The sequence below is a fragment of the Orbicella faveolata genome, unplaced genomic scaffold, assembly GCF_042242905.1.
Source record: "Orbicella faveolata isolate gen_17 unplaced genomic scaffold, um_ofav_v1 contig_46, whole genome shotgun sequence".
Classification (NCBI taxonomy): domain Eukaryota; kingdom Metazoa; phylum Cnidaria; class Anthozoa; order Scleractinia; family Merulinidae; genus Orbicella; species Orbicella faveolata.
The window spans coordinates 21,643,185-21,654,606 of record NW_028301576.1 but is presented as its reverse complement, the minus strand read 5'-3'; the positions used below and the strand labels follow the sequence as shown (position 1 = coordinate 21,654,606).

The window sequence follows — 11,422 nt, the reverse complement described above, 5'->3', positions numbered from 1 at the left end:
ACCGGCATTTTTTGTTAGTCCAGTACGCTGGCGTACTGGTCTTTCCCAGTGGATCAGGAGGCTAACCCATCAATCAAAATTTTCGCTAGTCTCCCATGGGACAGCTCCAAGGAACAACACTAATTAAAACGCAGATCTCTGGCGTGAAAACAGAAAATAATCGAGGAAACGTTGTTGAAAGCGTTACCGCGGCTGAATATTCATCGCGAATATCGCGAAATTGTTAACTGCCAAACACGAGCAAGAAACAGCTGTAAATAATTTGTCTTATGGGAGATATATGCCGTTTTCCCAACAGGCTTTGGCCAAAGGATGGCTTTTACCGTGTTTTACTGTTTGCGCTCACCAGACAAGAATTTTCGTCTACGAGCAGTGCACGAGAACCAGTATCGTTGTTATTTCACTGTCAAAGATCATCATCGACGACTAAACTTCAGAAATGTTATCGCTGAACTTCACAGTAAAGGAATTGTCGCCTGATGGTTAATGTCCTTTTGTTGTTTGGAGACTTCGATCGCGGCTTGCTTCACTTTCTGCTGGCTCGATTAGATGAAGTTATGAAGTTCCAAAGAGTTTCTTATTTTACGTTCACAGGCATGGCACACACGATCAGATGATGTGTCTGATCTTTCTATTTCTAGACCAATTTCAGATTCCTGACAAGCTGTTATTTTGAAATCCTTCACGCTTAGACACCTTGAAAAGGTTTTGAATGGAAATGTTTAAATTCTCCTATTGAATTTGATCTTGAGCGGACAACAATAAAGTCTACAATTATCGTTTACACTTCTCTCGATTCCTTCCTTGACAGGCCGTGCCCCTCGTCGCCATCGAGCAAACACCGCATCGCCATAGCATCGTAGAGCATCGGACAGTTTTGTTTTGATAGACTCTATAGGATCACAGTGACTTTTCCCTGCCAAATTGGCGGGAAGTTCTTTATTACAATCTATGCTCTGATCAGCTGTGTTAATACGGATTCACAAAACCTGTCATTGGGTTGTCAAAAGTAATGCGGGGGGGGGGGGGGGGGGTGGGCAATAAAAAAATGCGGGTAATCCAGGCAGGCGGTTCCTCGCGGCTTCGCCGCTTTGTTAGTCTGCGAACGCAGACGTATTTCCAGGCTACCGCTTTGTGCGATCGCGCTTAAACTCCTTAAAAAATTGCTTAAACCGCCAAGCTACGCAGGCTAATCGTTTACTGAGAGACTTGTTTTTGAGTGTGCTTTTGCTCATCCTATGATATTATTTTTTATCATATTTGGTTAAAAGCGGTATGGATCGCGTCTCTGTGATATGTAAATTAGCTATGAAATGGCGTCTAATGCGCATCTGCACCAACTGACTGTGTCCTCTTGATCCTTCTGGACGAAAGAAAGCTGGTAAGACCATCTAGAACATTACTAATTGCGACTGCTGGACAGGAGGAGGCTACATTGAGTTTACCTTTAATTTGCCGCGACTCAGATGTTAACGATACAAGACGTGGTGCGTATCGGAAGCTTCTTTCACAAACCTACATCCACGAGGAGTTGGGACCAGCAAGCATTAAAGAAGACACCAAAGCTGTAGAAAAGCTGGTGGATCTGCTTGAAAATGTATTCAACAGTCCATGGAAACAATAGGCAGTGTTCACAGGCGTGTTCACGAGTATCCAAGTGACAACAGGAGTAAGTGATGACTTACTGCAGGGCAAGAGCAACGGAAAGAAGGCAGCAAATGACTTTGCAACGAACCGTTTTTCATCCAATCCTACTTTATATTACTTTGATACACTGAAGAAAGCCACGGTGAAGTCTATTAGGATTTGAAGGCGTAAGGCTCACAACAGGGATCTAGTATTTCCTTTTCGTATGGATCATGATGTATCCCTCTGATGGCACTTCTCGTACAGTTTCGTCAGATTGACTGGAATTTTGTCTTCGCCTATCCTCTTACTCGGGTATTAGTCCACTTCGTTGGTCTTCTGCCGATCCCTATGAACATCCGCGAAAAACAAGCAAAGCCAACTCTCCCGACGTGGTAGCTCAGGTAGCAGGCGCCTAGACGTAGGGTTCAACGTGTATCACGAGGTATCGATCAAGAATATCGAAAGATCGAGAAGAGTGACTACCTCTGACGGTGCACAATACAGCAATACACTTCCTGCCTATACTGCTAAGCCATGGCACAAGCTTCTCAGTATCACTGCAAACATACCTGACATTGGCAATTCCCCCGTGTCACAGCGGAAGAAAGAATCATTCAAATGCAGGCTCAGTAACCGAATCATGTACGTGACAATTACAAAGATCAGTGCTGGAGACTACAAGCAGCCACGTGTGAACAAGTTCCAGCGATACGGTATAATCACGAAGAGGCTGATACGCGTATGGTTCTCTTGCCGTACTCGTCACGTGGAAGGCACGTGCATCATCCACTCTAAGACTGATACCTTGTCTTTCTGCTTCGGCTCATAGCCGAAACCTTGGAAAGTGCTGCGTGAAGAAGAGGCAAAGACCAGAATAATGAAATTTATTTAGTTATCAACTGCTTGAAGAAGCAACTTGACCACGGCATTAACAAGCCCATAAAAGCCCTAATTGACGTACACACAATCAGAGGCCATGAAACCATCCCTGTCTTCTTTGGTATGGGGTAATATATATCAGGTCAGCCTCTCTAGAGCATGCAGTGAAATTTAGGTCCAAGATATGGCGAGAATTGGGGAGGTCGACAGTAGCTTAAGCACGCACGTTTTTGAGACGCGGACGGTAACCGGAAGTGAGCTTTTTTCACTTTAAACTTGTCCTCACACAACCATATTCACATTGCTAAGTATTTTTTCTTCATTAGAGATGAGTAGTATAAAAATCTGGGGGACAATACGGTCCAAGCATGCGAAATCTTCTCTTCCGGTTGCCGTCCGCGTCTCAAAAACGCGCGTGCTTAAGCTCCCCAGTATCTGAAGAGATACGGAGGCACTTGTGTGTCACTTGTGACAGCTGTACAGGAAGAGGCGCCAGAGTGTGGATGAGCTGCGCTGGTAGATTCACTGCGCTAGAGGAGGAGAAGTCTAGCCAGAGGCTATGCCGCCATGTGAGTGATCTCTATGACTTCGCGTTGCAAGAGCAAATTATCAGTAGCAATCTGGAGAGATGTCGACACGGAGAAGACAGTTGAAAATACGACGCTAGTAGCGAAGTATTTTTGAACATTTTTGAGGCGGTTGGAAACTTGGTCTTGAGTGTTTGATATATCTTCTTATTCGAGACTAATTTTAAATGGCTACAGAAAAATAAAATCGTACAATTATCTGCTAATTAAGATCAGATATCCAACAGCTTCATGGTCTTGAATTATCGTGTTTAAACTTGATGAATTGTGAGTGAGTTTGAGAAGTTATAGCTCCAAAATGTAAGTGAGAGCAGCGAAGAACGACATTATACGATCCTGGCGTTTCTTTAGTAAAACAAGCTCTAGACTAAAGTGTATGTATCTACTCTGATTTATGCTATATTGGTTCATGGCGTATTATGTTTCTAGAACAGTACAAAAAGGCATTTTTCTAATGGTATGATGTGGAGCACCTTATTGGTAATTTAGTTTTTTTCAGATATTTGAAATAGAGGTTGAATACACAAATTAGAAAACAAAATGGTGTCACTGTAACGTAATTTATGACGTCATCATAGCTCGAATTACCTTAGGTAATACAGAAATAATGTCTAAGATACAATTTTTTTCCAAATATATGTCTAGGTCAAAAAATAGCATTATTAATATTTTCTTTAGAAATCCAAGATAGCGACTAAACGCAGGGTATTAGGGGCAAATTAAAATTTTGATTTACAAAGTGAGAGCTACCGTTCTATCTTTGCTATCATACATATCTATGATACTTAACACTGAGTTAGAGATTAAGAATATAAAAGTTTCGTTTGTTCCCCTTAAGTGAGTCATACAACTTCGTCAGCTGATGGACTTTTATAAAAGGCCTTCAAGACCGAAAATATATATAGTGAAGATCCAACTAGATTGTGACGCCTTAAATCAGTTGTCGATTAGAATGCTGCGCGAAGGATAAGTAAAATGATTTCTTCTTTCTCAAAATGGGTTGCAAAAGATAGCGTAATCGCTTATTCGCCATTCGTAAAAGCGTGTTGCGTTCAAGATATACAATGTATCTGTGTGTTTACGCATACATATCAAATATACTCGTTTATTATTTCACTATACTTCGCAATCTCACCATATAATTTCAATATGAGCCCATAATGCACGGCTTACATACGGTCGAACTCGATGACTCAAACCTTGATTTATTTGACGGGAAACGTGTTTGGTGTGAGTCAAACAAGTGGTAATCTAATGATTTCCTTTGTGTTGTTTTTCGTCTTTTGCACGCGCCTTATGCGATCGGTACGATTTTCCGATGATCCAGAATGTATTTTAAAAAGTCGACATACTTGAAAAGGACATTATAATAGAATAATTAGTCCCTTCGTCAAATAATGCATGCATATATTTTGCTCAAAAAATACTGCTCAACTTACAGTATCCAGGCGTATTGTTTGTTAAAACAACAAATAAGGAGTACATTTTTTCCTGAAATCTCCTCAACATTCCCCGAAATATCGGATCCTAGAATTTGATTGGCTTTTTTACGCCGGCAGTTTTCGACGATTGGGACCCCAAGTTACGAACGCTCAGATCCCCTCACTAAAAAATTGAGCTGGCTATGGTTCACTTTTAACTATGTAGGCTATGTAAACGTAAAAAAATGAAATAAAATAAATAAACTAAATGAAATAAAAGCGTTGTATATTCTTGTCATTTCCTCGATCTTACTCTGATCTAAACTAAGTCTGCTAAGATCTGGAGGAATGTTCTTTCTAACATAGTGATAAACAACCAACACACCTAAAAACACATCAAAACTATTTGCCAGTTAGATGGTGGGACTGAACTTGCTGCAGAGTATAACACGGTTGGAACACTGTTAACCAATAGCGTATAATTTAAATAAATAGTTTAATATCAGTTAACTTTACTAATCATGATCAGTAATAATATTTCAGTGTGTACTGTTAAGCTCCATATTGATGCTACATTTTTTTTTTTGTTTTTTGTTTTTGTTTTTGTTTCTCTATCTATCTCAGAGACCTACAAGGAAACAATATTCAGAATTTAACAGAAAATGTTTTCTCCGGTATACTGGGCTTGAGGTACCTGTAAGTATATCGATCAATGTACATGTTTTAAGTATTAATTCTTGAATTTAATTCACATAGTTTCAACTCCTACTCCTACCTTTTCCAAACTCGGAAAAGTGAAGCTTTAGTAAGGTCTCGATATCTGTTAGGTAAATGGATCGACGCCTTAAATACTAAATAGGCCAACTGAGATATCTTTAAATTCTAAATGGACGCCAAACCTAGGCTTATTGTAAGTAAACATAGCAAAAAACCGAATTTTGGGTTTGAGGTGAGATCACTCTGTCTTTTAATTAATCAATTGTTTGCTGAGTAATCAATGGTTTGTTGAGTACCCAAACTTAAAATATACAAAAATTTTTAACTCGAAATAAGACGTATTTTATACCCATTATTGAAAAATAGTATTTGTTTTGGGCAATTTGTGGCTGCGCCTAGTCACACGATCTTTAAATGCCGTGTATTGCCTAATTTCATATCGCGCGGGAGACTGGTACTAACGAATTTTTGCGGACTTTTTAAAATTCCGTGTTCAAAATGGCTTCCGAAACAAAAGTTGAAGAAACGATTACTTCATTACGAGCCAGATTATTCCGGCAAAGTTACCTTTCTATGGCATAGAACAGTTGCTTTACTACATATCAAAATTTTCACGGAGAACGAAGGAACAGCTACTGAAAGTTCCAGCCCAGTAGAGTAAATTGTCTTTTCAAAACTTTGAAAAAATCCTATGGGGGGTGGCATCCACCCCCTCCCTCCCACCGTGTACGTCCGAAGGATAAGACATGCATGATATGAGTACAGTGATTTAATGTCAAATGGAAATGGCTAATGAGAACCTTATTGTTGAGCTGCCTCTTTGGGACCGATCGGGGCAAACAACATGTTTACAATATGGGCAAAAACCTTGTAAACACAACCAAAAATGTCACATCTGCTTTTTGGTCAACATGCCAGTATAGAACAGTCCCTCACTCTACCTATGTAATTCTCATTATCAAGTGAGTGGTCTCTATGGTTTCGCATTGCAAGAGCAAATTATCAGTAGCAATCTGGAGAGATGTCGACACGGAGAAGACAGTTGAAAATACGACGCTAGTAGCGGAGTATTTTTGAAAAATTTTGAGGTGGTTGGAACCTTGGTCTTGACTGTTTGATATATATTCTTAATCGAGACTAATTTTAAATGGAAACAGAAAAATAAAGTCGTAAAAATATCTGTTAATTAAGATCAGATATCCAACAGCTTCATGGTCTTGAGTTATCGTGTTTAAACTTGATGAATTGTGATTTTGTTTGAGAAATTATAGCCCAAAATGTAAATGAGAGCAGCGAAGAACGACATTATACGATCCTGGCGTTTCTTTAGTAAAACAAGCTCTAGACTAAAGTGTATGTATCTACTCTGATTTATGCTATATTGGTTCATGGCATATAATGTTTATAAAACAGTACTAAAAGGTATTTTTCTAATGGTATGATGTGGAGCACCTTAATGGTGTTGTAAGATAGCTTTAGATCAGGCTCAAATACTCAACGCAACGTTAAACACTGTCAACACAATGTCCGACATAAGCCAACTCACATGTTCGCGAGATGTGGGGCGGCCCACGAAAACGTAAGGGACTCCACAGAGGGGTACCCACAAGTTAATATTACAACATCTCCCCTCTAACAGGATTCAATGAGTCTCTGGGGCTTTTTAACTTGTCGCCCGGATCTGGTTGTAATAGGTGATCGTTCTGCATTTCTTGGTCCTTCTGCTGATTCCATTGGTTCTGGTGCTGAGTCCTTTATAGAAGGTGATGATGGACATCTTGGAGAGTCAGCACACTGGGGACTTGAAGGAGGATCATGCAGCCGTGGTCTCATTGGATAATCATTTGGGACTGAGATTATCTGCCTTCGATTTCTTCTATAGACACACCCTCGTTCATCCTGTACTAAGTATGATCGTGGCAACACTTCTGCTGCACGCCATTCTCTATCTCTATTTGGCCGAATTCGCACCTTGTCCCCAGCTTCAAGTGGAGGCAGATCTCTACTCTGTTTGTCGTAATTCTTCTTAGAGACAAATTGACGTAGCCGCAGCGCTTTCACTATTCTATCAGGATCCACTGCCTGCGGTAATAAGAGACGTCGATGGGCTGGTATCATTGTGCGTGTGCGCCGACTCATCAGCAGCTGTGCAGGTGACACGCCGATATCTTCAAATGGAGTGTTGCGATACTTCAACAGCCCTTCAAAAGGTGTCTTTTTGGTCAGCTGCAGCCTTCTTCAAAATGCGCTTTGCTGTCTGCACTGCTCTCTCCGCTGCCCCATTTGATTGGGGGTACTCTGGAGAGCTCGTTGTGTGGCAAAAACCCCAATCTTCAGCAAATTGCTTGAACTCATGAGTGCTGTCGAATGGATTCCTGGTATTGCTGTATTGGGAACCATTATCGCTCACAACCTTATCCGGGACTCCAAGCCTTGCAAATATTTTCTTCAGGTTGTTAATGACACAGGTGGCAGTGCTCTGACGCAGTAATTCAATTTCAAAGTATTTTGAATAGAAGTCAGTGACCAACAAGTATGTTTGGCCTCCATTTTCAAACAAGTCAGTCCCGACTACCTGCCAAGGTAATCCAGGGATGTCATGTGGATGCAATGACTCTCTTTGTTGTCGGTTGCGGAAGGCATTACAAATTGAACAGGAGCTGACTTTGTCTTTGATCTGGGCTGTCATTGAGGGCCAGAATACGTAATCTCTGGCAAAGCTAAGGCTCTTACGTTCTCCCATATGAGCTCCATGGATTTCATCCAGCACCTCAGCCCTCAGTGGTCTTGGGACGACTATTCGGTCTGATTTAAACAGCAATCCATCCTCCACACTCAGCTCTTCCTTAAAACTCCAGTACTCTCTAGCAAGCTCATCAACCTGTTCTTTCTCAGACGGCCACCCTTTCAAGACATACTCCATCACTACTCTCGAGGTTTCGTCAATGCTGGAGGTCTCCTTAAATCTCTTCAGTGTGCTGCTTTCAAATCCGAGCTCCTCAATAAGATTGATTCCAATTACATCTTCTGGTTCACTGACTGGCTCCGTATCACTGAGAGGTGCTCTGTTAAGACAGTCTGAGATGACTTGCTGTTTTCCAGGGATATATCGCACATCAAGATCATACTTGGTAAGTTTCAATAGCATCCTTTGTAGCCTGGGGGGAGCATCATTCAGAGACTTGCGGAAGATAGACTCTAAGGGTTTGTGATCTGTCTCTACAATTACTCTGCGCCCATATACATAGGTGTGAAATTTCTGTGCGCTCCAGACGATTGCAAGCAGCTCTCTCTCGATGTTTGCATACCTTTTCTCACAGTTAGTTAGTGTTTTGGATCCGAATGCAACCGGCTTGCCGTCCTGTAGGATCACAGCACCAAGGCCTTTACTACTTGCATCTACATTTAGCACTGTTTCCTTGCTGTTGTCAAAATAAGCTAGTGCAGGTGCACTCGTGATGACTGATTTCAGATTGTCGAAGGCCTCTTGTTGTGGCTTTTCCCAAACAAATGCTGCATCTTTTTGGGTAAGTTGCGATATGGGTTCTTGTATGTCAGCCTTGTGCTTGATGAATTTGTCCAGGTAATTCACAGTTCCTAGTATGCGAAGTACAACTTCTTTGTCTTCTGGGGGTGGCATCTCATTAATGGCTCTGATCTTCTCCGGATCTGGTTTCAAACCTTCAGATGAGAACAGGTGTCCAACATAACTTACTTCTGGTACTCTAAGCTTCACCTTTTTAGGGTTGATTTTCAATCCTACCTCCCTGCTCTTGTCAAGTACTCTTCTCAATTTGTCATCAACTTCAAGCTGATCTTTACCATGTATCAGGAAATCATCCACTATGATTTCAACAGGAACCCCTTCAAACAGTCTGTCCATCTCCCTTTGGTAGATTTCAGGGGCTGGTGAGATACCAAAAGGGAGTCTTGTAAATCGGTATCGTGTGTGTTAAAAGTCAAGAGCTTGGAACTCTCCTCATCTACGGGGAGTTGCCAGTATCCACTGCATGCATCAAGTGATGTGAAACTCATTGCACCTGAAAGTCGGTTTGCAACTTCTTCTACGGTAACCATTGGATAATGGGGTCTTTTCAGGGCCTTGTTGAGATCTCTTGGGTCAATACAAATTCTGACACAATCCTTTGACAGTGGAGTGTCCTTTCTTTTATCCTTCACCTTTCTTTTGTCAATAACTAGCATTGATGAGACCCACGACGTAGGCTCATCCTCTTTCACGATAATACCATCTTCTTCCATCTCTTTTAGTTTCTCTCGTGCTGGCTCCAGCATAGCAACTGGAATTTTCCTGGGAGGGTGAACAACTGGGGGTACTGAAGCATCAACTTCCAGATGTACTTTGTTTGGAAGTGTGCCGGGTTGGTCACTGAAACAATCTGGGTACTCCCTCAATATTGGGTCCTTCTGGAAGATGGTCTGGTCTCCACGAGCTCTTGGCGTATCCGGCATGGCTGGATTAGGTACTGGTGTATCTATCAGTTGGAGATTCATAAACTGAAGGACTTCTAAATCCAAGCAGGCATCACATCCCAATAAGGGTGTAAAATTCCCGTCAACAACAAGGTACAACAGGTTCATTTGACGATTCTTGTATTGAGTTTGAAGGCGTACACAGCCTCTTGGATGAATGGGCTTAGTTGCAAGCCAGCCTTTCAAGGGTTGCTGAATCTTTTGGAGAGGTTTTTTTGAGATTTTCTTATACAGATGAAAGGGTATGACGGTAGCCTCTGCACCTGTGTCTGCTTTTACTTCAACATTCTGCCCTTCAATCTTAAGAGTGATAAGGCTCTTTGTTGATTTCCTGGAATCGGAAACACTGTCCAGTTCAATAGATCCAAAATAGGTGTGTACCTCCTTATTCATATTCTGAGTGTCTAGGTCTGGTGGACTTTCTTGTTGCACTAAATCAACTTTCGAACCTTCTTTTACATTCCCTGGGCACACTTGGGCAAAATGACTTTCTTTCTTACACTTTAAGCACTGTTTTCTAAATGCTGGACAACGAGATGGTCGAGTAAATGGGTGCTTGTAACCACAAAACTTACAAGAACGAGCAGCTGTCTTGTCTAACAGGCTGAATTCCTAATGAATGTTCAGTTCCAGCACTCGCTTGAATGTTGAACTTGGACTTTTGTAATTCTGAGGCTTCAAAGGTACGACAATAATCATGAGCCTTCTGTAGGGTTAGATCAGGTTTCTTTAGCCGTTCCCCTCTCAGCTCATCAGATAATACACCTCCCACAATTCGATCTCTTATTAGCGAATCTCGCAGTTCGCCGAATTCACATGTTAGCGACAACCGTTTCAGTTCGCTGACAAAGTTATCAACTCGCTCTCCCTCTTTCTGGTTACGTTTATTAAACACTAACCTCTCATAAATGACATTCCTTGCTCCCTCACAGAGTGCCTTAAATTTGCTGCAAACATCCGCATAACATTCTTTGTCTTCTCCAACATTGTAAACAAAACGACTATATTCTTCAATCGCTTCGGGTCCAGCACAGTGAAGTAACATGTTTACCTTCAATTTGCCCGGTTTGTCATCTTTGCTTTTCGCCACAAGATAAATTTCAAACTGCATTAAAAACTTTCTCCAGTTGTCCGCTGCGTTTGCATCGAGCACCAAAGGACCTGGAGTTCTCGTATCTCGCTCAGCCATCCCGGTTTGTAACTCAGCCAAGCCCTGATAAACTCCTTGCAATCTCTAAAAGGTTTTCACTTCTGACACCATGTTGTAAGATAGCTTTAGACAAGGCTCAAATACTCAACGCAACGTTAAACACTGTCAACACAATGTCCGACATAAGCCAACTCACATGTTCGCGAGATGTGGGGCGGCCCACGAAAACGTAAGGGACTCCACAGAGGGGTACCCACAAGTTAATATTACAACAAATGGTAATTTAGTTTTTTTCAGATATTTGAAATAGAGGTTGAATACACAAATTAGAAAACAAAATGGTGTCACTGTAACGTAATTTATGACGTCATCATAGCTCGAATTACCTTAGGTAATACAGAAATAATGTCTAAGATACAATTTTTTTCCAAATATATGTCTAGGTCAAAAAATAGCATTATTAATGTTTTCGTTAGAAATCCAAGATAGCGACTAAACGCAGGGTATTAGGGGCAAATTGAAATTTCGATTTAAAAAGTGAGAGCTAC

At 41.3% G+C, this 11,422-nt stretch overlaps 1 pseudogene; it reads right to left on the bottom strand.

The window, feature by feature from the left end:
* Positions 1 to 9,928: 9,928 nt before the first annotated feature.
* Positions 9,929 to 11,181, bottom strand: LOC149098869 (uncharacterized; annotated as a pseudogene).
* Between the last annotated feature and the right edge of the window lie 241 nt (positions 11,182 to 11,422).